Source organism: Coenobita brevimanus, chromosome 20 (genome assembly GCF_032717465.1).
Source record: "Coenobita brevimanus isolate Jiangsu-jjx chromosome 20, ASM3271746v2, whole genome shotgun sequence".
Taxonomy (NCBI): domain Eukaryota; kingdom Metazoa; phylum Arthropoda; class Malacostraca; order Decapoda; family Coenobitidae; genus Coenobita; species Coenobita brevimanus.
The window spans coordinates 24,907,245-24,931,532 of record NC_136973.1 but is presented as its reverse complement, the minus strand read 5'-3'; positions in this window follow the sequence as shown (position 1 = coordinate 24,931,532).

Below are 24,288 nucleotides of genomic sequence, written 5' to 3'. Positions count from 1 at the left end.
GTTGGAAGTAGACGAGGGAAGGGGGGTTGAAAGTAGCACGGAGGAGAAGGTAAGAAATAGAAGGAAGGGGTTTTGAGGAGACAGGGGCAGTTAGGAGGACAGGGAAAGGTTTGTTAGCAGCAGGGGAAAGATGGATGTTAGATGTTGGCGTAAGAATGATGTTAGAAGTAAGGTTTGAGAGAAGCTTATTTCACTTACGAGGAATGAAGGCGGAAAGAATGGCGTTTATAAGTTACATCTGGTTACGGAGAATGAAGGAAGGAATGGCGTGTTTAAGTTAAATGTTAGTGCACAAGGAACCAAAATTAGACAAAGTATTATGGCACAACACAATTTAAAAGTCCTTGGCTGTGCAAGTAAAAATGTTATTCATGAAAGTGATACACGTACACCCACATTCAGTGCAACTACTACACTATGTGAAGAACCATTCTCAAGTGTGGTGCTTGATCTGTGGCATTTTATGGCAGAGAGAGAGAGAGAGAGAGAGAGAGAGAGAGAGAGACATTGCACACATCCGAAGACTCACAAAATAAATGACTCTCTCTCTCTCTCTCTCTCTCTCTCCTTACTTAAGTGGCTAAAATTGGCGCCTTTCACCCCAACAGTTCTCTACTACAAGCTGTTATGACAAGCTATCATTAGTAAGTATGTGTGGGTGTAGGTGACAAATGGTATGAAGCGTGTACGTGTGGGTGTTTAGGCCTGTGGGGTGGAGTGTAAGTGTGGGTGTTTAGGCCTGTGGGGTGGAGTGTACGTGTGGGTGTTTAGGCCTGTGGGGTGGAGTGTAAGTGTGGGTGTTTAGGCCTGTGGGGTGGAGTGTCAGTGTGGGTGTTTAGGCCTGTGGGGTGGAGTGTAAGTGTGGGTGTTTAGGCCTGTGGGGTGGAGTGTAAGTGTGGGTGTTTAGGCCTGTGGGGTGGAGTGTAAGTGTGGGTGTTTAGGCCTGTGGGGTGGAGTGTAAGTGTGGGTGTTTAGGCCTGTGGGGTGGAGTGTAAGTGTGGGTGTTTAGGCCTGTGGGGTGGAGTGTAAGTGTGGGTGTTTAGGCCTGTGGGGTGGAGTGTAAGTGTGGGTGTTTAGGCCTGTGGGGTGGAGTGTAAGTGTGGGTGTTTAGGCCTGTGGGGTGGAGTGTAAGTGTGGGTGTTTAGGCCTGTGGGGTGGAGTGTAAGTGTGGGTGTTTAGGCCTGTGGGGTGGAGTGTAAGTGTGGGTGTTTAGGCCTGTGGGGTGGAGTGTAAGTGTGGGTGTTTAGGCCTGTGGGGTGGAGTGTAAGTGTGGGTGTTTAGGCCTGTGGGGTGGAGTGTAAGTGTGGGTGTTTAGGCCTGTGGGGTGGAGTGTAAGTGTGGGTGTTTAGGCCTGTGGGGTGGAGTGTAAGTGTGGGTGTTTAGGCCTGTGGGGTGGAGTGTAAGTGTGGGTGTTTAGGCCTGTGGGGTGGAGTGTAAGTGTGGGTGTTTAGGCCTGTGGGGTGGAGTGTAAGTGTGGGTGTTTAGGCCTGTGGGGTGGAGTGTAAGTGTGGGTGTTTAGGCCTGTGGGGTGGAGTCAGGAGTCTGGGGCTTAAATGGTCAGTGAAGGTGAGTGTGGCTCGTTAATTAGCATCACCTTTGCTTACCTTATCCTTTTATCACCGAGTTTTGGCACTCTGAACCCTACTTCATACCAGGTGGGAACAGAGGCCTGGATGATGATGATGATGGCAGCAGAGATGGATAGATTGATAGATAAAGAGGGGGGGGGGGGATGGTGGTATTGTGTGACAGTGTGTGGCATCTGTACAGAGAGAGAAGGGTGTGGCTGGTGGCTTCGTGTGTCAGTTTGTGGCCTGAGTACAGTGTATATGCTTAGTATACAACACAGTCCCTGGTGGTGGTGTTGTAGGCAGTGGTGAGGTATGTGGTAATACTCACGTGTCGTGCAGTACGTCATGGACCCACAGGAACCACCAGGCATACACATCACCACCAGGTACAGGTCAGGGAACTCCAAGGAGAGGACTGGGCACTTGCCTGGCTCCGTCTCTGTGATCTGGTCCCCGTTGGTCACACTGACCTTCATCTGTTCTCGCTCCACCTGCAACAAAATATTATGTATTAGTGGCATGTGGCGTTTGACCCCTTTAATCCGATGATGTATTCTTCACGTTTTCTTACAACCTTCACCAGATTTTATTTAGTACTCGCTTAAAGGCCACCCTCGGCGGCCTTCGCTCGATGTCAAGTCACTTCCTATCTTCAGTCGGAAGGCAACAGAAACTGAATTACTCAAGGCATGAGCGAGACGGAGCGAGGAATTAGTAGTGTTTGCTATTACAGTGAATTATATCATTATACTATAAAATTTTAGGAGTATAAGGAGGGAGGAAGGAGAGGTGAGAGAGTGATTATACAACAAACACGTCACTTTTCTCTCTTCTGTCATGTTGGTAGTTTCTGTGATGGACCAAGAACGAATCCATCCCCTCCACTCCAAACAAAAGGCCAGAAATGAGTCATAACTCGGGAATCGGTGGCCCGACTGGACTGGAAATTGTTTTATTCTTCCAGTTACAGCATTTAACGGTATCCTGCTCTTTAAAAAAAAAAATGCGTTACATGCGTGGGTTTTGGCTGTGTTGCGGTAACAAACAAACAAACAGCCAAATCGGCTCATTATAATATAGATGGGTAAGCCTTTTGCACCTTGAGGGATTTGGTGCATCCTTCATTAAAGTGTTCAGTATAAGGTACTTATCTTGAGTTCAGTCCAATGGTGTGAAGGCAGCAAGAAGAACATACAAGGCTACATCATGGCACTGAAGGCATTAAACAACTGTGAGACATCACTGGATATTGTGGCAACATCTTACTATCTCACACTCGAGTGCCTTCATTAGTACTGATGTGCTGGACTTTATGTCAGAATTATTACATTTATACCAGTGTTCATTGTTACACACACACACACACACACACACACACACACACACACACACACACACACACTCGAGTGCCTTCATTAGTACTGATGTGCTGGACTTTATGTCAGAATTATTACATTTATACCAGTGTTCATTGTTACACACACACACACACACACACTCGAGTGCCTTCATTAGTACTGATGTGCTGGACTTTATGTCAGAATTATTACATTTATACCAGTGTTCATTGTTACACACACACACACACACACACACACACACACACACACACACACACACACACACCTGTGAACCCACAACACCACAACTAACCTGAATTTTGATCCTGCGAGTCACCACCTGTGTGCTGTTGTCAGGCTCGGTAGGGTTGGTGGTGGTTGCAGGGTTGGTGGTGGTTGCAGGGTTGGTGGTGGTTGCAAGGGTTGTGGTGGTTGCAGGGGTGGCGGTGGTTGCAGGGATGGTGGTAGTTGCAGGGATGGTGATGGTTGCAGGGGTGGTGGGGACAGTGTTGATGGTGAGGGTCAGTGTTGAGTTTTCACCACTCTTATCAAAACACTGGAACTCTGCGGCGTCCACGTCAGCAGACTCGTCAGCACTTAAGGTTATAATAAGAGCAGCCTCGAGTGATATGTTTGATAAAGTGGTGACTACGAACGCTAGATCAGAGGCGGCATTTGTTACAGACTGGTGAAGCTCAAACTCGGCTTCAAGCATCTCCTCCTTGTCTTTCTTCCTGAGTGCCACTGGGTGACTGGTGGGACGTGTTGGCACCGTGACTTTGTGGCATTCTGAAAGGAAGACCAGGAATAGCGATAAGTGTGGACTCCTTAACAATTTGTCAGGGGTCGTTTTCTCTTGGCTAAATAAAATATTGTGGTGTTAGCCAAAATAACCGTTTAGATGCAGCAGCAGCAGTGAAAGGCTGACTACGGACAGTTATTTTAGTCTTTGACTTTACCATATCACTGGGATCAACAAAACTGAATGACGTTATGCAGAATAAAATAGCTAAACCCACCAACCAAAGTGAGGGTGTTTATAACGACTGATAATCCAATTACATATCAATCTTAAAGGCGTCTCTTAATCCATCCCTTACCACACTGACACACCACTACCCTAACACCCTCTCAACCTCCCTCTCACACCTCCCTTTTACCCCTTTCCTTTAAACCTCCTTTTCTACTCCCTCTCACCCCATCCTTTTAACTCAGGCCCCTCAGCCTTCCTCTCACCACCTGCCTTTCTCTCCCTCCTGTCTCCATCCCTCCTCACCTCACCCTGCTTTCCCTTACCCCTCTCACTTTTCCCTCCCTCTCCATCTCCTTCTCACAGTTCATTCCAGCAGCCACTCTGTACCCTCTTTTAAACCTCCTTCCTCTGTCTTCTCCCTTCCCTTTACTTTTCCTTCCCTTACCCTCCCTTCCACTGCCCCCCCCCCTCGATTCCCATACTCTCGATGCCCACTAACTCCCTCCTCCATGTCACCCAGGGATGTAGGGACAACATTCCCTTCCCTTACCCTCCCCCTCCTCCCTCCCTCACACCCTCCCTTCCCTTACCCTCCCCCTCCTCCCTCCCTCACACCCTCCCTTCCCTTACCCTCCCCCTCCTCCCTCCCTCACACCCTCCCTTCCCTTACCCTCCCCCTCCTCCCTCCCTCACACCCTCCCTTCCCTCACACCCTCCCTTCCCTTACCCTCTTCCTCCTCCCTCCCTCACACCCTCCCTTCCCTTACCCTCCCCCTCCTCCTTCCTTCACACTCTCCCTTCCCTTACCTTCCCCCTCCTTCCTTCCTCAAACCCTCCTTTCCTTACCCTCCTCCCTCCCTCTCACACTCCCTTCCCTTATCCCCCCTCCTGACTCCCTTTCACCCTCTCTTCCCTTACCTCCTGCACCTCCCTCCCTCACACCCTGTCTTCCCTTACCCTCCCCTCCTCCTTTCCTTCCCTTATCCTCCATCTCCTCCCTCCTCACACCCTCCCTTCCCTCACCCTTCCTTATACACTTCCTTCCATCACCCTCCCTCACACCCTCTCTTCCCTCACCCTCCCTCTCATCCCTCCCTTCACTAACCCTCCCTCTTATCCCTCCCTTCACTCACCCTCCCTCACACACAATTTTCCCTCACTCTCCCTCTCCACCCTCTCATCCCTCATACTCCTCTCATTCCACCCTTCCCACACCCTTCGTCCACCCTTCCTCCACCCTGCCTCTCAGCCCCTCTGCCTTTGCTTTGACTCACACAACTAACCTTTTTTAGGAGGGTTGGCAGCTGTAGAGTTGTCTGGTTCAGTGCTGGGGTCTGCAGATGGCTTGGTGGAGGGGCTAGGCATTGGGATTGGTGAGGGATTGGGCGATGGACTAGGAAAGAGGCTAGGAAAGGAGGCAGGATAGGGCTTGGTGGAGGGGCTAGGCATTGGGATTGGTGAGGGATTGGGCGATGGGCTAGGAAAGAGGCTAGGAAAGGAGGCAGGATAGGGCTTGGTGGAGGGACTAGGCTTTGGGATGGGTGAGGGATTAGGTGAGTGCTTTGGTGAAGAGTTAGGAGAAGGGTCGGGGGAGGGGTTAAGGACAGGCTTGGGAGAAAAGTTAGATGAGTGATCAGAAGAGCCTGGATAGGCTTTGTGAGAAGAATCAAGAGAAGGCTTAGGAGAAGAATCAAGAGAAGGCTTAGGAGAAGAATCAAGAGAAGGATTAGGAGAAGAATCAAGAGAAGGCTTAGGAGAAGAATCAAGAGAAGGATTAGGAGAAGAATCAAGAGAAGGACTGGAGGAAGGATGAGAGGAATGTTGAGGTGAGTCAGGAGAGAAGTTAAGGTAGGGGTCAGAAGGTCCAGTAGGTGTGCTGGGATGGCCAGTGGTCTCTGAAACATCATTAACATCTATACTCCATGGCAGTGATACCTGCACCACTACTACTACTACTGTTACTACTACTGATTATTATTATTATTATTATTATTATTATTGTGTAAGGTGAGGTATATGGCAAGGTGGTAGGCGAGGGCCAGGGCAGTGGCGGCCACAGGAAGCCAGCAATAAGGGCGGCCAAGGAGTGTGGTGGTGTGGCAACTGTGGCTGAAGGAGGGCCAGCTAGAGTGGTGGTAGGTTGTAACAGAGCAGCTTGGACGAGGATAATACCCAGTGCACTGGCCATGATACCTGGCATGAGCTGCCTGCCATGTAATACCTACCCTAGGTGAGTACAGTGTATGACACGTGGCATGGCAAGGCAGCCACGTGTCAGGCCAGTGTAGGCAGGCAGGTGTGATGGTGAGGCAGACAGGTGTGATGGTGAGGCAGACAGGTGTGATGGTAAGGCAGACAGGTGTGATGGTAAGGCAGACAAGTGTGATGGGGGCAGACAGGTGTGATGGTAAGGCAGACAGGTGTGATGGTAAGGCAGACAGGTGTGATGGTAAGGCAGACAGGTGTAGTGTAGTAATAATACAGTAACTTACGTATTGCTGCGATGCGGTGTATCTGCATGGTGTGGCACAGCAACATCAGGCACCACCACACCGCCACCACACCACCACCACCACCAGACGCCATCACTGCAACATTAGGATTCACTTCAACAACAATGGCTCACTCACTCACTCATGCAACACATTCACTCAGTAACTCATCACTCATTTACCGACTCACCACACTGACTGACTGACTCACAACTCATTCACTGACTCACCACACTGACCCACTGACTCAGCACTCTTACACTGCCTCGTGATATAACTCATCACTCATTTACCAAGTCACCACACTGACTGACTCACAACTCATTCACTGACTCACCACACTGACCCACTGACTCAGCACTCTTACACTGCCTCGTGACAGTACTCGCTGACTTACCAAACTGACTGGCTGACCTACCACACTGGCTGACTGACCCACCACACTCACACACTGACTCACCCATCATTCACCACACTGATGTACCACACTGACCCACCACACTCACACACTGACTCACCCATCATTCACCACACTGATGTACCACACTGACCCACCACACTCACACACTGACTCACTCATCATTCACCACACTGATGTACCACACTGACCCACCACACTCACACACTGACTCACCTATCATTCACCACACTGATGTACCACACTGACCCACCACACTCACACACTGACTCACCCATCATTCACCACACTGATGTACCACACTGACCCACCACACTCACACACTGACTCACCCATCATTCACCACACTGATGTACCACACTGACCCACCACACTCACACACTGACTCACCCATCATTCACCACACTGATGTACCACACTGACCCACCACACTCACACACTGACTCACCCATCATTCACCACACTGATGTACTACACTGACCCACCACACTCACACACTGACTCACCCATCATTCACCACACTGATGTACCACACTGACCCACCACACTCACACACTGACTCACCCATCATTCACCACACTGATGTACTACACTGACCCACCACACTCACACACTGACTCACCCATCATTCACCACACTGATGTACCACACTGACCCACCACACTCACACACTGACTCACCCATCATTCACCACACTCATGTACCACACTGACTTACTGACCCAAAACATCCTTTGTGCCACAACGTTCAAAAACTCACCACACTACTGAGTCACCCTGTCCATTCATTGACTCACCATACTTACTGACTCACCACTAATTCACTGAGTCAACACGCTATTTTACTGAGTCACCCTGTCCATTCATTGACTCACCATACTTACTGACTCACCACTAATTCACTGAGTCAACACGCTATTTTACTGAGTCACCCTGTCCATTCATTGACTCACCATACTTACTGACTCACCACTAATTCACTGCGTCAACACGCTATTTTACTGAGTCACCCTGTCCATTCATTGACTCACCATACTTACTGACTCACCACTAATTCACTGAGTCAACACGCTATTTTACTGAGTCACCCTGTCCATTCACTGACTCACCATACTTACTGACTCACCACTAATTCACTGAGTCAACACGCTATTTTACTGAGTCACCCTGTCCATTCATTGACTCACCATACTTACTGACTCACCACTAATTCACTGAGTCAACACGCTATTTTACTGAGTCACCCTGTCCATTCATTGACTCACCATACTTACTGACTCACCACTAATTCACTGAGTCAACACGCTATTTTACTGAGTCACCCTGTCCATTCATTGACTCACCATACTTACTGACTCACCACTAATTCACTGAGTCAACACGCTATTTTACTGAGTCACCCTGTCCATTCACTGACTCACCATACTTACTGACTCACCACTAATTCACTGAGTCAACACGCTATTTTACTGAGTCACCCTGTCCATTCATTGACTCACCATACTTACTGACTCACCACTAATTCACTGAGTCAACACGCTATTTTACTGAGTCACCCTGTCCATTCACTGACTCACCATACTTACTGACTCACCACTAATTCACTGAGTCAACACGCTATTTTACTGAGTCACCCTGTCCATTCACTGACTCACCATACTTACTGACTCACCACTAATTCACTGAGTCAACACGCTATTTTACTGAGTGGCCACAGCCATTCAGTGGAGGCGTTGGGTTTTATCGCTTCAGATCACAGGCCCAAAATAGACGGCCATCCTGCTTACCCAGATATCTGACTTGGTGGCAGGGCTTGTGCTGTGCCCTATACCCTTGTTACTCTAACTTGGCCTCAAATTTCCATCGCCCCAGCTTCAGTGCCGAGTTATAACAATAAATTAAGTCTCGAATATGGTGTTAGTCACGAAGAAGTGCTGTGAGAATGATGTAGAGCTGCAGTATTGTCCGTTTCTGTCATTGAACTACATGAAATAAGCTCCAAAAGAAAAAAAAATCTGGGCCAAATTAGTGTAAAAGAACTACAGTATAGCTAATGTACTGGCAGTACACTGACCTGGTAAACTAAACAACTGTTTAACTAATGTACTGGTAAACTAAACAACTGGTTAACTAATGGACTGGTAAACTAAACAACTGGTTAACTAATGGACTGGTAAACTAAACAACTGGTTAACTAATGGACTGGTAAACTAAACAACTGGTTAACTAATGGACTGGTAAACTAAACAACTGGTTAACTAATGGACTGGTAAACTAAACAACTGGTTAACTAATGGACTGGTAAACTAAACAACTGGTTAACTAATGGACTGGTAAACTAAACAACTGGTTAACCAATGTACTGGTAAACTCATGTACTAGTAAACTAATACTCTGGTGAACCCCAACACCAGTCAAATGGTCATCTAGTGAACTGGACAACTATGGAATGGTTTACCTTGGCACCTGAACAACGGGTAAACTAATGACCTGGACAACTGATGAAGTAGTAAAGTGGCAGACTGGTAACAGCATCAACGAAGCAACTAGTGAAATAGTACACTAATGAACTCGTCTGTCTATCTATCTACTGCAAAACGCCTTAATCCCGTAAGGGGTGGCCACAAACAAATCGCCTCCATGTCGCCCTGTCCCCAGCCATTTCATTGCCTTGCTCCCAGCTCACACACCCGTGTCTCATATACCTCTCCACTCCCTCCCTCCATCTCATCCTTGGCCTCCCCCTCCCTCTGCCCCCTCCACCTCACTCACATACACTCTCCTCGTCAGTCTCTCGCTTTCCATCCTCTGCACATGGCCAAACCACCTCAGTGTGATTCTCCTAACATCTCCTGTCACATCCACATCCACACCACAACGCTCCTTCTCTTGTGCATTTGTCAGTCTGTCTCTCCATGTGACTCCACAGGCTCCTCTTAAATAACTCATTTCCACTGCTCTCAAGAACAAAAATGAACTTGTACATTAGTGAAATAGTACACTAGTAAACTAGATAATACACTGGTACACTATGTAACTGATGAACTGGGGCAGAAGGAAAAGGTGTAACTAATGAACGGTTTTATTAGTGAGTTAAGGAACACACAAAATAATGGCCTGGTACACTAATGAAATGGTAACGTTGGCAACGGATATACTATACCTTTTTTACTCTAACTTGGCCTAAAACTGCCATCTGTCCATCTTCATTACTGGTTGTAGCAAGAGATTAACAGCACAGGATGATGCTAGTCATGAAGAAGTGCTACGGAAGGGATGTAGAGCCATAGTATTGCCTTATTCTGCGTGGAATAAGCCGCAAAAGGACGAGAATCTGTGCCAAGTTAAGGTAAAGGGAGTATAGTGAAGTAGGAAAATAATGAAGTGTTAAATAAATGGCAGGACAAGTTGTGGTAGGGTGTTAGGCAGGAGAGACTTTACTGGGTCAAGATACAGTGTGAAAACACAGGCTAATAAACTGGTATGTAGGAGGATACCCAGGCAGGTTCACATACTGTACTCTGGGTAAGGCATACTCTTTGTTGTATATCAACACAGGTATCAGAGGCAAGGCAAAAACTCACATTTCACAATCTCCCAAGGATTATTTTTTTGTTGGAAAAAAGTTTGTACCAGACTCAGCCTGCCTTTGGTCTGGTGGTGGGAGGTATTAAAGAAGTATGCGGGAGATGTTATGGCAAAACTGATAGAATGTTGTTGCTGTTGTTGTTCCTGTCCGTTGGTCTTTGTGGCCTAGCAGAGCCATCGACCACAAGCAAGTAGCCACCGTCCTGGGGCAGACTGCAACTAGCTAGGACTGAAACAAGGTTCGTAACCTGGCGTGGTGCAGGGCAAATGGGTAAGGGATAGCCGTCAAGAGGATCAGCTTTGTATAGAGGTATGTAGGAGCAGTATCTCAGGCCAGAATTTGACAACTTGGTAAATGAGGAAGATCTCCCCGCCGGAGTGTTGTGCCAGGCCAGCTACCGCGCCTTGGCCCCACAACACTGCCATAGTAGCACCTCTCTGCACCACCCTAACCTACTACCTTGTTGATGCCGTAAACACCATACAACTTGACCTAAAGCCACACCTTAACATTATCCATCTGTCTGTCTCACTGTCCATCTTTATGTCTGTTTATCTGTTAGTCAGTCTATGTCTGTGTATATGTCTATGTCTACCTATCTACTGATCTGTAGATAGATGGATAGACAGACAGATATTAGCATGGATACCTGTCGTTACCGGGGTAAAAACAGAAAATGCTGTCCATTCATAACAACGTTGCCTGTTACCATCACTAGGACAATCACCACTACCACATCCCCGCTGTCACCGTGCACGTTAGTACTGTGATCACCACCACTACCACACCTACCTCTACCACCACAACAACCATCACCCCTGCCTCTACCACAACAACCATCATCCCTGCCTCTACCACCACAACAACCACCATCCCTGCCTCTACCACAACAACCACCATCCCTGCCTCCATCATCACTGGGAATAATGTCAATGTTAAGGGCAGACAGAGTTTTGCATTATGTACACATATATTGACACGTTTCTCATCTTTGTATTATTTGCTGACCAGATGTTATAATGTTAAGATGTATTCAGTGTATGAGTTGCAGTATTGGCAGCAGAAATAACCAGTGAATGTCCAAGAGGAAATGCATTACTAATAGTGAAGATTATTACAGCAATGATGGTAGACAATTTACATAGTCAAGTTGGTGAAATGTAACTGTTCCTGTAACAACAAAAGATTTTGAACTTTTAGTCTTGCAATTAAGAGACAACTTGGTTTAACTTAGGAGTGCCCCCCCCCCCCTAGGGTACATCCAGTTTGCCGGGGCAGCTGCAGGGGATCTCATCGTGTGTAAAAATTAGTTGGTGTTGGCGTGTACCTCGGTGTACGCAGAGGCAGGCCTTGGCGATTCCATTCTGCCTAAAACCTCGCCGGGATGGCCGTCTACCACAGTGATTTTTTTTTTTTTTTTGCCATGTAAAATAAACCCTGCCAGCCACACCTTGCACTCCAGTTAACTTTGTTATGTTTATAGGAAATTTTGAAAATGGTGTCGAGGCTTCCCTGCCTCCTGATCCAGGTGTAAATAGGCCTTTTTACGGGTCCAGTCCTGCCCAAAACCTGTTCAAAGTACACGTCTACCTTCCTGCAAAATATCGTTCTCCTAAGTATAAAAAAAAAAAAAAAAAAACTTTGGGAGGACACTGAGGACCAGCTCACGAATACGCTCTCTCTCTCTCTCTCTCTCTCTCTCTCTCTCTCTGGCTCGCTCGCTCGCTCTGTATATATATTGTTACATAGCCTATGATTTCATCATCCTTTGTGTAATTTTAACGCACAGTATGCTGCATGTTTGATCACGAGCGTGTTCTGCCTCAGTTCCCCCCTTCTACCGTTATAGTAGAGTAAGTCGACATTTCTGTTATTCAGTGCGGGATTGTCGACCGTTTGTCCCCATCGCTTCATTTGCGCGTCCCTCTTACAAGTTGTGTCAGGCTCTGCCGGCCCCTATATAATGAGCTCAGTCTCTGCATCATTGCCACTTAGATCTGCTCCTCACTTTGTTCACATCTCTGTCCTCCCCTATACAGATATTATTATTGTGAGTGCTCAAGAAATCTCCAACCATCTAGCAGCTGTGTGTAATTTGAGTATAACTGTTGTTGCATTTTTTCTTGTACTGTATAGCATAAGTTTAATTTGTAGGCCTAGTGAAGTTTTTGTAATTCATGTAGGGATCTTTATGTCAGTCATTTTTGATAATAGTTTGTATCTGTAATCATTTATCTGGCATTCACTGAGTATTATCTGGTATCTCATTTTATCAGGGCTGACTTAGATAAATTTACTCTTGCTAACTTCGTGTTAATAGAGGCTATTGCAGTTAACCATATATTTAACCTGTTTATTTGCCATTACATTATCCTTATGAGTTCTGAATGTTTTGTTGTTAGTTTGTGCATTAAACTTTAACTTGTAATTTTACCTAACTCTTTTGTTTTGAACCTGGAACTTTACGGGACAGTAGTGACTCTTCGTATTCTCACTTAAAGTGTACATTATCTTTCTCCGTTCCGTAACATAAATTTGGCGACCTCATACCAGGATATTCAGGATATTATCATAAGGATATTTGATATTTTGTGACTGTGATATATTCATGATGGCTACTATTTCTACACTTGATGAAGCCAAGGATTTTTTGTCAAATGTGCAAACAGTGTGTGATATAGAAAACAGAACAAAGAATGAACTTAAGCTTGTTGCTCAACAATTGGGAATTGCAGTTCACTCTCATCATTCTAAGGATCAAATTGTTGGCATGATTAATAAAAGCTTGTTTAATGTAACTCCTCCAAATGAGCAAACGCAGATTGAATTAGCTAAGTTACAGCTAGCTCTGCAGGAGGCTCGTGCTAAAGAAGCTGAATTTCAGGCAAATGCTAAGCAGGCGGAGTCTCAGGCTCGTATTCAGGAGGCTGAATTTCAAGCACGTGCTAAGGAGGCTGAGTCTCAGGCTAAGGAGGCGGAATCTCAGGTTCGGATTCAGGAGGCACAGATACAGGCACAAGTTGAACTTGCTAGGATTCAGGCAGACCATGAGTATCGCATGAAACAAGGTGGAACTGGATCATCTAGCTCTGATGATTTTGATGTGGCTAAAAATGTTAAACTTGTCCCTCCTTTTAATGAATCTGATTTAACAAAGTATTTTCAGTTGTTTGAGAGGGTAGCTACAGGTTTTAATTGGCCTAAGGAGTATTGGCCAGTACTCCTTCAAACTGTTCTCACCGGTAAAGCTCAAGTAACTTATGCATCTTTGCCTCAGGATCAGTTTGATAATTATGATGTAGTTAAGAGCTTGATTCTTAAGGCCTATGAGCTTGTTCCTGAAGCCTATAGAGTAAAATTTAGGACAACTTACAAGCAAGATAAGCAATTCCATGTTGAGTATGCAAAAATCAAAGAAGATCTGTTAGAGCAGTGGTTAAATTCTAAGAATGTGGATTCTGATTTTGGTAAATTTAAGCAGATGATTTTGCTGGAGGACTTCAAGAGGTGTATTTATAAAGATGTAAGCCTATATCTTGATGAGAAAAGAATAGATAATTTGTCTGATGCTGCAGTTTTAGCTGATGAGTATGTTCTCACTCACAAGAGATATTCTAGCGAAAAAGGGAAAGCTGAGAGTAAGTACGTTGCCTCTACTCAGAGTACAGGTAACAGGAAAGAGAATAAGGATGATGTTTCTCAGGAAGTAAATACCAGCTTCACCTCTAGATTTCAGAAAAGTAAATGTACTTATTGTAGTAAGCTTGGTCATACTACGGAGAGATGTTTCAGGAGACAGCGTGATGTGAACAAAAAGGAGTCTTTAAATATTCAGTCAATTGGTCTAGTGTCCACTCTTGAGAGTTCCCAGAATTCTTTAACTGAGTTAACTGAACCTGCTTTGAGGGGTAACTTAAATTCTCATGATGGAGCTCCTCTTTTGAGCAGTAACGTGGGTGACACTCTCAAGAGTTCATGTGCTAATTTCCTGTCTGATGGTTTTGTCAGTCCTCTGGACAGTAATGACAGGAAATCAGTTAAAATATATCGTGATACAGGTGCTTGCCAATCCCTTATGCTGACCAGTGTTCTAGGCTCTAATGTTAATTCCTCTGATGAAACTGTTATCTTACAAGGTGTAGGGAATAATTACTTCTCTGTCCCTCTGTGCAGAGTGAATTTAGAGTCTGGTTTTGTTAATGGTTCTGTTATGGTTGGGTTGGTTGAGACACTCCCAATGTCAGGTGTAACTTTCTTACTTGGAAATGATATTGGTGGAAGTCAAGTGTGTCCAGCTCCTCAGTTGTCTAGTGAGCCAGTGGCTGCGTCCCAGGATTGTGATGTCCCTGATGTGTTCCCTGCATGTGCTGTCACTAGGGCTAAGTCTAAAGTTACTGGTGATTTAGAGGATAATGATGATGATGATGTTATCCTAGCTGACACTTTTCTTGCTAATTTGGACCACTCACCAGATGAGGCAGTACCCCGTAGTGTTGATAATTTGTCTCGTCAAGAGTTGGTTGAGTTGCAGGTTGCTGACCCTGAGTTGAAAGGTCTAGCTAACTCTGCTTGCAGTGAGGAAGAGTCAGCTGGTGCTTCTACTTGTTATTATGTAAAGTCAGGAGTACTTATGAGGAAGTGGAGACCCCCAACAGCATCAGCCGACTGTGAATGGGAGGTTGTACATCAAGTTGTCATCCCTCGTGTTTGTAGGCAGGATATCATTCGAGTGGCTCATGATTCCAGTTTGGCAGGACACCTTGGAGTGAGGAAGACTGTGGCACGCATTTTGAAACACTTCTACTGGCCAGGTATCTTCAGGGATGTTTCCTGGTATTGTAAGTCTTGTCACACCTGTCAAGTTGTAGGGAAGTGTAATCAGACCGAAAAGGTTGCACCTCTAGTTCCCATTCCTCCTTTTGAGGCGCCTTTCACCCGTGTGTTGGTGGATATTGTGGGCCCTCTTCCTAAGACTTCTTCAGGATTTTCTTATGTGTTGACCATGATTGATATGGCTACTCGTTATCCTGAAGCCATTCCACTTAGAAATATCTCAGCAAAGAACGTGGTTAAGGAAATGCTAGGGTTCTTCACAAAGTTTGGTCTGCCTAAGGAGGTACAGTCAGACCGGGAAGTAATTTCATGTCAAACGTTTTCAAGCAGTCTCTGAAAGAGTTGGGCATCACCCAGATCACGTCTTCAGCTTACCATCCCCAGACCCAAGGAGCGTTGGAGAGATATCATCAAACACTCAAATCGATGCTCAAGAAATACTGTTTGGAACATCAGAAAGACTGGGATAAAGGTCTTCCATTCGTTGTGTTTGCTGCAAGAGAATCTCCAAATGAATCACTGGGCTTCTCACCTTTTGAACTACTGTTTGGCCATGAAGTAAGAGGACCCCTTAAGCTACTCAAGGAATGCTGGCTGTCGGAGGAAGATGACGTCAACCTGCTGGAGTATGTGATGAATTTCAAAGAACGGCTGTCCACTGCTTTACAGCTGGCGAGAGAGAATTTAGGAGCTGCTCAGGAGAAGATGAAGACTTGGTATGATAAGAAGTCCAGGTTACGCCACTTTCAGCCAGGAGATCAGGTTTTGATTCTGCTACCAGTTCATGGGCAACCTCTTCAAGCCAAGTTTAGTGGCCCCTATTTCGTGGAGAAGAAACTCAGTGATGTGAACTATGTCATCGCCACACCAGATCGTAGAAAGAGCAAGCAACTTTGTCACATCAACATGCTAAAGTTATATCACAGGCGGGACGAAAATAATCCAGTCTGCACTGTAGCTGTTCCACCCGAGTCTGCAAGTGAAGCTCTCCCATGCAGTATGAGCCTGAGTGATAGTTTGGGGAAGAATCCTGATATCATGAATGATCTCCAGACTAAGCTTTCTCATCTACCTCCCAAGGAAAGGCAGGAGTTTTCGGCATTACTGCAGGAGTACCCGCAAGTGTTCCGTGCCACTCCAGGAAGAACCACTGTGTTGATGCATGATGTCGATGTTGGAGACGCAAAGCCAATTAAACTGCCTCCTTACCGTGTGAACCCAGTGAAAGTTCCTCTCATCCAGAAGGAGCTTGGCTACCTGTTGGACCACAAGATGATTGAGCCCTGTCAGAGCGAGTGGAGTTCTCCTGTCACTCTGGTCCCTAAGCCAGGTGGGTCACAGCGGCTTTGCATCGACTACAGACGTGTTAATCAGATAACCAAAACAGACACTTACCCTCTCCCTCGTGTGGAAGATTGCATAGACAAGATCGGAAAGGCTAGGTACATAAGTAAGTTTGATTTGTTAAAGGGATACTGGCAAGTACCTATGACTGAACGTGCTAGGGAGATCTCATGTTTTGTAACATTAGGAAAGGCTTTTGCATGTTCAGTAATGCCGTATGGTATGAAGAATGCACCAGCCACATTTCAGAAGCTCATGAATGTTGTAACAGAGGGTTTGGCAGGGTGTGTTGTTTATATTGATGATGTATTAATCTTCAGTGACAACTGGAAAGATCACCTATGCCATGTCAGTAAATTTCTTGACCGTCTGGTTCATGCTAATCTTGTAGCTAATTTATCAAAGTGTGAGTTTGGTCAAGCTAAAGTTCAGTACCTTGGGTATGTAATTGGTGATGGACATGTTGCACCACCAGGAGCTAAGGTTCAGGTTATAAGTGATCTTCCCAGACCTAAAAGTAGGAAAGAGCTACAAAGATTTTTGGGAATGGTAGGTTATTACAGGAGATTTGTTCTTAACTTTTCTATTCTTGTATCACCACTTACAGACCTACTGAAAAAGGGAGTTGAATTTGTCTGGACCGATAACTGTGAATCCTCTTTCAACAAACTTAAAGCTATTCTATTAAGTCAGCCAGTGCTCGCTACTCCAAATTTTGCTAAGCCTTTTAAGATGGCTGTTGATGCAAGTGATACAGGAGCTGGGGCTGTTTTGCTGCAAGAGGATGATCAGGGTATTGAACACCCTGTATCTTATTACAGTAAGAAGTTCACTCCACCTCAAAAGAACTACTCCACTATTGAGAAAGAGCTTTTGGCCTTGATTTTGGGTTTACAGCATTTTTCATTTTATTTGTGTTCTGGTTTTGACCCCATAGTCATTTATACCGATCATAACCCACTGAAATTCCTTAGTAAGTTTAAAGATAAAAATCAGAGATTGACAAGATGGAGTCTACTTCTTCAGGAGTATTCATTAGACATACATGTCAAGGGGAAAGAGAATGTTATTGCAGATTGCTTATCTAGACTTTAGACAGATTGTTTTAGAGTAATAAGAAATTTCCTTTGTAAATTTCTTTTTCTTTGTGGGGAGGTGTTACATAGCCTATGATTTCATCATCCTTTGTGTAATTTTAACGCACAGTATGCTGCATGTTTGATCACGAGCGTGTTCTGCCTCAGTTCCCCCCTTCTACCGTTATAGTAGAGTAAGTCGACATTTCTGTTATTCAGTGCGGGATTGTCGACCGTTTGTCCCCATCGCTTCATTTGCGCGTCCCTCTTACAAGTTGTGTCAGGCTCTGCCGGCCCCTATATAATGAGCTCAGTCTCTGCATCATTGCCACTTAGATCTGCTCCTCACTTTGTTCACATCTCTGTCCTCCCCTATACAGATATTATTATTGTGAGTGCTCAAGAAATCTCCAACCATCTAGCAGCTGTGTGTAATTTGAGTATAACTGTTGTTGCATTTTTTCTTGTACTGTATAGCATAAGTTTAATTTGTAGGCCTAGTGAAGTTTTTGTAATTCATGTAGGGATCTTTATGTCAGTCATTTTTGATAATAGTTTGTATCTGTAATCATTTATCTGGCATTCACTGAGTATTATCTGGTATCTCATTTTATCAGGGCTGACTTAGATAAATTTACTCTTGCTAACTTCGTGTTAATAGAGGCTATTGCAGTTAACCATATATTTAACCTGTTTATTTGCCATTACATTATCCTTATGAGTTCTGAATGTTTTGTTGTTAGTTTGTGCATTAAACTTTAACTTGTAATTTTACCTAACTCTTTTGTTTTGAACCTGGAACTTTACGGGACAGTAGTGACTCTTCGTATTCTCACTTAAAGTGTACATTATCTTTCTCCGTTCCGTAACAATATGTATATATATATATATATATATATATATATATATATATATATATATATATATATATATATATATTTCACAGATACATACGTACACACAGCACTGCCAGTGACACTGTCCTCAATACAGAAGTAACTTACTGTACAATACAGAATCTAGAACTTAAAAATAAACAAGACACAGCCAACACAAAGGCTAATGCATTGGTCCACTCTTGCTCTCTTTCTGTAATCAACTTTTTTAACACCACAGTCAGGGCTAATTATTCCCATACATTTTGTGAAGGTGTTGGCAACAGCACTAACCTAAGGCGTGAAATGTCCTGATCTACCAAAATGTGTTGTGCAGATGACTATCACTGCGGTGATGGATGTCACACTCTGGTGTCTCTTCCTGCCTCTCGCTGCCCCCTCATGTTGTAACCCCCACTCCCTGCCCCCTCATGTTGTAACCCCCACTCCCTGCCCCCTCATGTTGTAACCCCCACTCCCTGCCCCCTCACCCTGCCCCAGCCATTCCTCCCTCACTCAGCTCCTCTCACCCTGCCCCCACACCCTGTCCCATCCCTTCCCCCTCACTCAGCCTCCTCCCTGCCCCCTCACCCTGCCTCATCCCTTCCCCCTCACTCAGCCTCCTCCCTGCCCCCTCACCCTGCCCCAGCCATTTCTCCCTCACTCAGCCTCCTCCCTGCCCCCTCACCCTGTCCCATCCCTTCCCCCTCACTCAGCCTCCTCCCTGCCCCCTCACCCTGCCCCAGCCCTTCCTCCTTCACTCAGCCTCCTCCCTCCCTCCCTCCCATACCCTACAGTACATCCTCCCTTCTTCCTCACCCTGATCCTATTCATAGTGTTGTCTGTCATCCACCCTCTTTCCCATCATCCGTCTCCCTGTCCCTACTGACTTCATTCCTTTTCCAGTCTGTTCTCTCCCTTCCACCTACACCCTCACTCTGCCTTCTTCCATTTCACTATTATCCAACCTTCCTCCCTCCCTTTGCTGCTCCCTCTCTCCCTTTCTCCACTCTGTTTTATCTTCCCCTCCCCTCCCTTCCTCAGTCACTCACTGTTTCTTCCTCCTTCCCTTCTCTCTCCCCTGCCCCTTTCCTTCATTCCTCACCTATAGCTTATAGATAAAGTATTATAGAATGTAGCTTTTCCTTTTCAGTGTTTCCTATGGAATTTCCATGTCACTTTTTCCATGCTGTATGGTGGTTTTTCTCACTTTTTCTTACCAGTTTTAACTGCAGGGTTTGAGGGCGGGGGCAGCCTTCGTGCTTTACTATCCTTATCCTTCAGCATGTAGAGTTAGATCTTGTAGTCATAGTCTACTCTGTAACAAACAGCCTCGAAAGGACTATAAGGTCTGTTGCTGTTTGCATTCCTTTGTACTCCTTCCCTCTTCCCAGCCCCCTCCTCTCTCTCTCTCTCTCTCTCTCTCTCTCTCTCTCTCTCTCTCTCTCAATCTCTTCCCTCCTCCCCCCACTACTACCCCTCCTCTCCTCCCCCTCCCTTACCCACTGTACACCGTCGCTGCTCTGCTTCCTGTGTTTCCCCACACAGATTGTGATAATTTCATTTTATATTTTTATTCCACCCTCGCCTACGATAGCAAGAGAGAGGCTTGTTTTGCTCGGCGTGTGTGTGTGTGTGTGTGTTTTTGTTTGTTTGTTTGTGTGTTTGCTTGTGTGTATGTATGTTTGTTTGTGTGTGTGTTTTCTGTGTGTGTAAGAGAGAAAGAAAGAAAGATAGTGAGAGAGAGAGAGAGAGAGAGAGAGAGAGACACACACACACACACACACACACACACACACACACACACACACAGAAGGCAGATAGACAGACAGACAGACAGAGACAGAAACTTGCTGACTGACTGAGAAAAACATGTGGTGAATAAATGCTTATAATATACAATGTGTGCATGAAAACAATAATATATATTTAGGTGATGCAGGGAAGGTGGACAAGAGGGAGAAATGAAGTACTGTGTGATGATGGCTGGGAGGAAGAGAGAGGAGAAGAGAGAAGGGAGGAGAAGGGAGGGGGAATGGAGAGGAAAAGAGAGAGTAGAGAGTGGAGCAGGAGAGGAGAGGGGGAAAGGAGAGGGAAAGAGAGAGTAGAGAGTGGAGCAGGAGAATTGAGGGGGGAAAGGAGAGGGAAAGAGAGATTAGAGAGTGGAGAAGCGGAAAAGAAGGAGGAAGACAGAGGAGAAGAGAGGAGGAAGGGAGAGAAGAGAGAGTAAAGAGTGGAAAAGGAGAAGAGAGGAGGGAAGGGAGAGGGGAAGAGAGAGTAGAGAGTGGAGAAGGAGAAGAGAGGAGGGAAGGGAGAGGAGAAGAGAGAGTAGAGAGTGGAGAAGGAGAAGAGAGGAGGGAAGGGAGAGGAAAAGAGAGAGTAGAGAGTGGAGAAGGAGAAGAGAGGAGGGAAGGGAGAGGAGAAGAGAGAGTAGAGAGTGGAGAAGGAGAAGAGAGGAGGGAAGGGAGAGGAAAAGAGAGAGTAGAGAGTGGAGAAGGAGAAGAGAGGAGGGAAGGGAGAGGAGAAGAGAGAGTGGAGACGTGGAAGAGGGTAAGGAGGATACAAGTAATAAACAGAGAAGTAGATGGAAGAGTAAGAGTGGTAAGAATGATAAATAAAATACACACACACACACACACACACAAGAGCAGGATCCAGAGTGAAAATACTCACAGAGAAAAAAAAGTTAATCTAATTTCCTGTGTCCTTGGCTGTCAGCCGTGCCTGTCATCATCCCTCCTATTTCCTTGTCCTTGTTACCTCCGCCAACGAAGGTGCAGGGGGTTATGTATTCACATATGTATGTCTGTTTGTCCACACCATATCTCCAAAAGTTCTCAATGGATTTCAATGAAAATTTTTTGAAGGGTGGGCCATGGGCCAAGAAAGAATTGATTAAATTTGGGGTGGGCTCTGGCTCCTGTGTATTGCACACAATATCTCCAATGATCCGGAGCCAGATCCTTTTTAATGGCAATGGCATTGGCGGAGATACGCGCTCTCTTAGTGTTTTCCAGTTACATTTGTGTCGGCCTTCTGAGGCGGTCTTTTTTTTTTTTTTTTTTTTCCCTTCCTGTCTGTAGGTCACAGTCTGCTTCTCCTTCTCTAATCCCCTGCCTCTCCCATGTCTTTACTTTGCCTTATTTTCCTGTCAACTGGTCTCTCATATTTTTACTTCTGCCAACGAAGTTAGAGGAGGTTATGTATTCACTTGCATTTGTCTGTTTGTTCACAAGATATCTCCAAAAGTTGTCAATGAACTCCAATTAAATTTTGGGGAAGGGTGGGCCATGGGCCAAGAAAAAGTTGATTCAATTTTGGGGCAGATTTGGATCCAGATCCGGATGCTACGTATCCCGCAGAGTATAAGTTCTCAATGAATGTCAATGAAATTTTGTGGAAGGATGCTCCATGGGCCAAGAAAGAACTTATATGATTTTGGGTCGGATCCGGGTCCAGCATTGGTGGAGGTATGCACCCTCTGAGTGCTTTCAAGTTACCCTTTTTTCCCTTGTCAAATGCTGTCTCGTATTTTGTCAGTTTCCTGCCTCTATATATCTTTGTACATTTTCCGCTTTGCACTTGCTTTAGTCGTCTGCTTCTGGTCGTTAATTTTTCCTTTGCCAGTCGTGGCCCACGGCTGCCTCCTGCCTTACACTGACACCCAAGAGCCTGTTCAGTGAAAACAATGACACTCACTGAACCAGGAAGACACGCATAGTAATCAGCAAAACTACGTGTGTTACCTGTTGATGGATTTGCCAGCATGACACAGGTGCGGTCGACGAACATAAGTATTATAAACCTGGGCTGGGACGACTGGAAGGGGGAGGGAGGGAGAGAAGGAGGGGTAGGAGGTAGAAAATAAAGGAGTGAGGAGGATAGGGGAGGGGTAAAAGGTAGAAAATAAAGGAGTGAGTAGGATGGGGGAAGGAGGGAAGGGTAGGAGGTAGGAAATAAAGGTGTGAGGAGGGAGGGGTAGGGGGTAAAAAAATAGAGTGAGTGGGATGGGGGAGGGAGGGAGGGAGGGAGGGGTAGGAGGTAAAAAAAATATGCAGTGAGTAGGAAGGGATGAGATGGTAATGGCTGGTGATGAACAAATAGATATGAATACCCTGTGAGGCTAAACACTGATGTTGTACAAAATGGTTCAGTGTTTAATGGAGTATCGTGTAATATCGGTGCCTCACAACACCACAGCTGCAGCACACTGCATGAAATGTTAATAGAATGGTCCAGTCTCGCTGTATCCACGCCCTTTACCATATTAACGTCTCCCTCTTATGTATCATATTGGCCTTTATATGCGGCTTTGCTTACCCATTGTTTAGAAATATTATCTACTCCCTTCCTTACTTTGTTATTTTATTGTTTCCCTTCTCTCTCTCTCTCTCTCTCTCTCTCTCTCTCTCTCTCTCTCCCTCCCCACCTACTTCCTTCAGTACACTCTGCCATATGTGTCTGATATTTGGAGTATTTAGTATGCTTCCAGTGTTAGTTTTCTCTCATCCTCTGGTGCGTCTCTCCAGCCACTGTTCAACCCCAGTACATCACCTGGCGGCAGATTCACCTTTACCTGTACCACAATAACACCTGAACGTTGATAAGCTGGCCCTTTACCACAGACGTACAGTATTGTGTGTAGAAAGTGACCCAGTTACCGGCACACAGTCCACCAGTTACCGGCACACAGTCCATCAGTTACCAGCACACAGTCCACCAGTTACCAGCACACAGTCCACCAGTTACCGGCACACAGTCCACCAGTTACCAGCACACGGTCCACCAGTTACCAGCACACAGTCCACCAGTTACCGGCACACAGTCCACCAGTTACCGGTACACAGTCCACCAGTTACCGGCACACAGTCCACCAGTTACCGGTACACAGTCCACCAGTTACCGGCACACAGTCCACCAGTTACCGGTACACAGTCCACCAGTTACCGGCACACAGTCCACCAGTTACCGACACAGTTACCCAGTTACCAGAACACAGTCTACCAGTTACCGACACAGTTACCCAGTTACCAGAACACAGTCTACCAGTTACCAACACACAGTCAGCCAGTTACGGGCAGACGGTGGTTGAATGGCGGCAGGAAGTACAGGCGATAAAAACATTGTGTGGTGCCACTGATAACACAAAAGTGGCTGGTAACTCAGCCAGTCCCTACGCCACTTCTACACTGGGGTCTTGTATGCCACCAACACTAAGGTTCTGATGCTGCCGCCACATCACCCACACCCTCAAGGAACCACACTTGACCTATTTTGTTTAATGCAAGAAAGAAGGAACCAAAGGCCAGGAGCCCACAAGACTGTTCCCTCCAAGAAAGAACAAAGGCAAGATAACAGGGCGCCAGATTCAAGATGCGTTCATATCGAGATGCCTGGACACACTGTGTTTGAAAGACTGGAGATCATAGGCAGTAGGAAACACAGACAGAGGGAGACAGTTCCAGAGTTGACCTGTACAGCGCCACCTAGCATTCTTCCCTTTCCTCTCCCCTAATGTCACTTACTCTTTCCTCAGCTCACTGCTCTCTCTCCAGCTCCTCTCTTTCCCCCTCCTCTTTTCCTCCCTCCTCATATCCTCTTCTGCTCTCTGTCTAGTTGTGCCTAATATTTTCCCGCTGGATTTCTCTTTTATTTCCTGCCTTTAAGCACACACACACACACACACACACACACACACACACACACACACACACACACACACACACACACACACACACACACACACACACAAGGATATAACCATAAACAAAGACACTA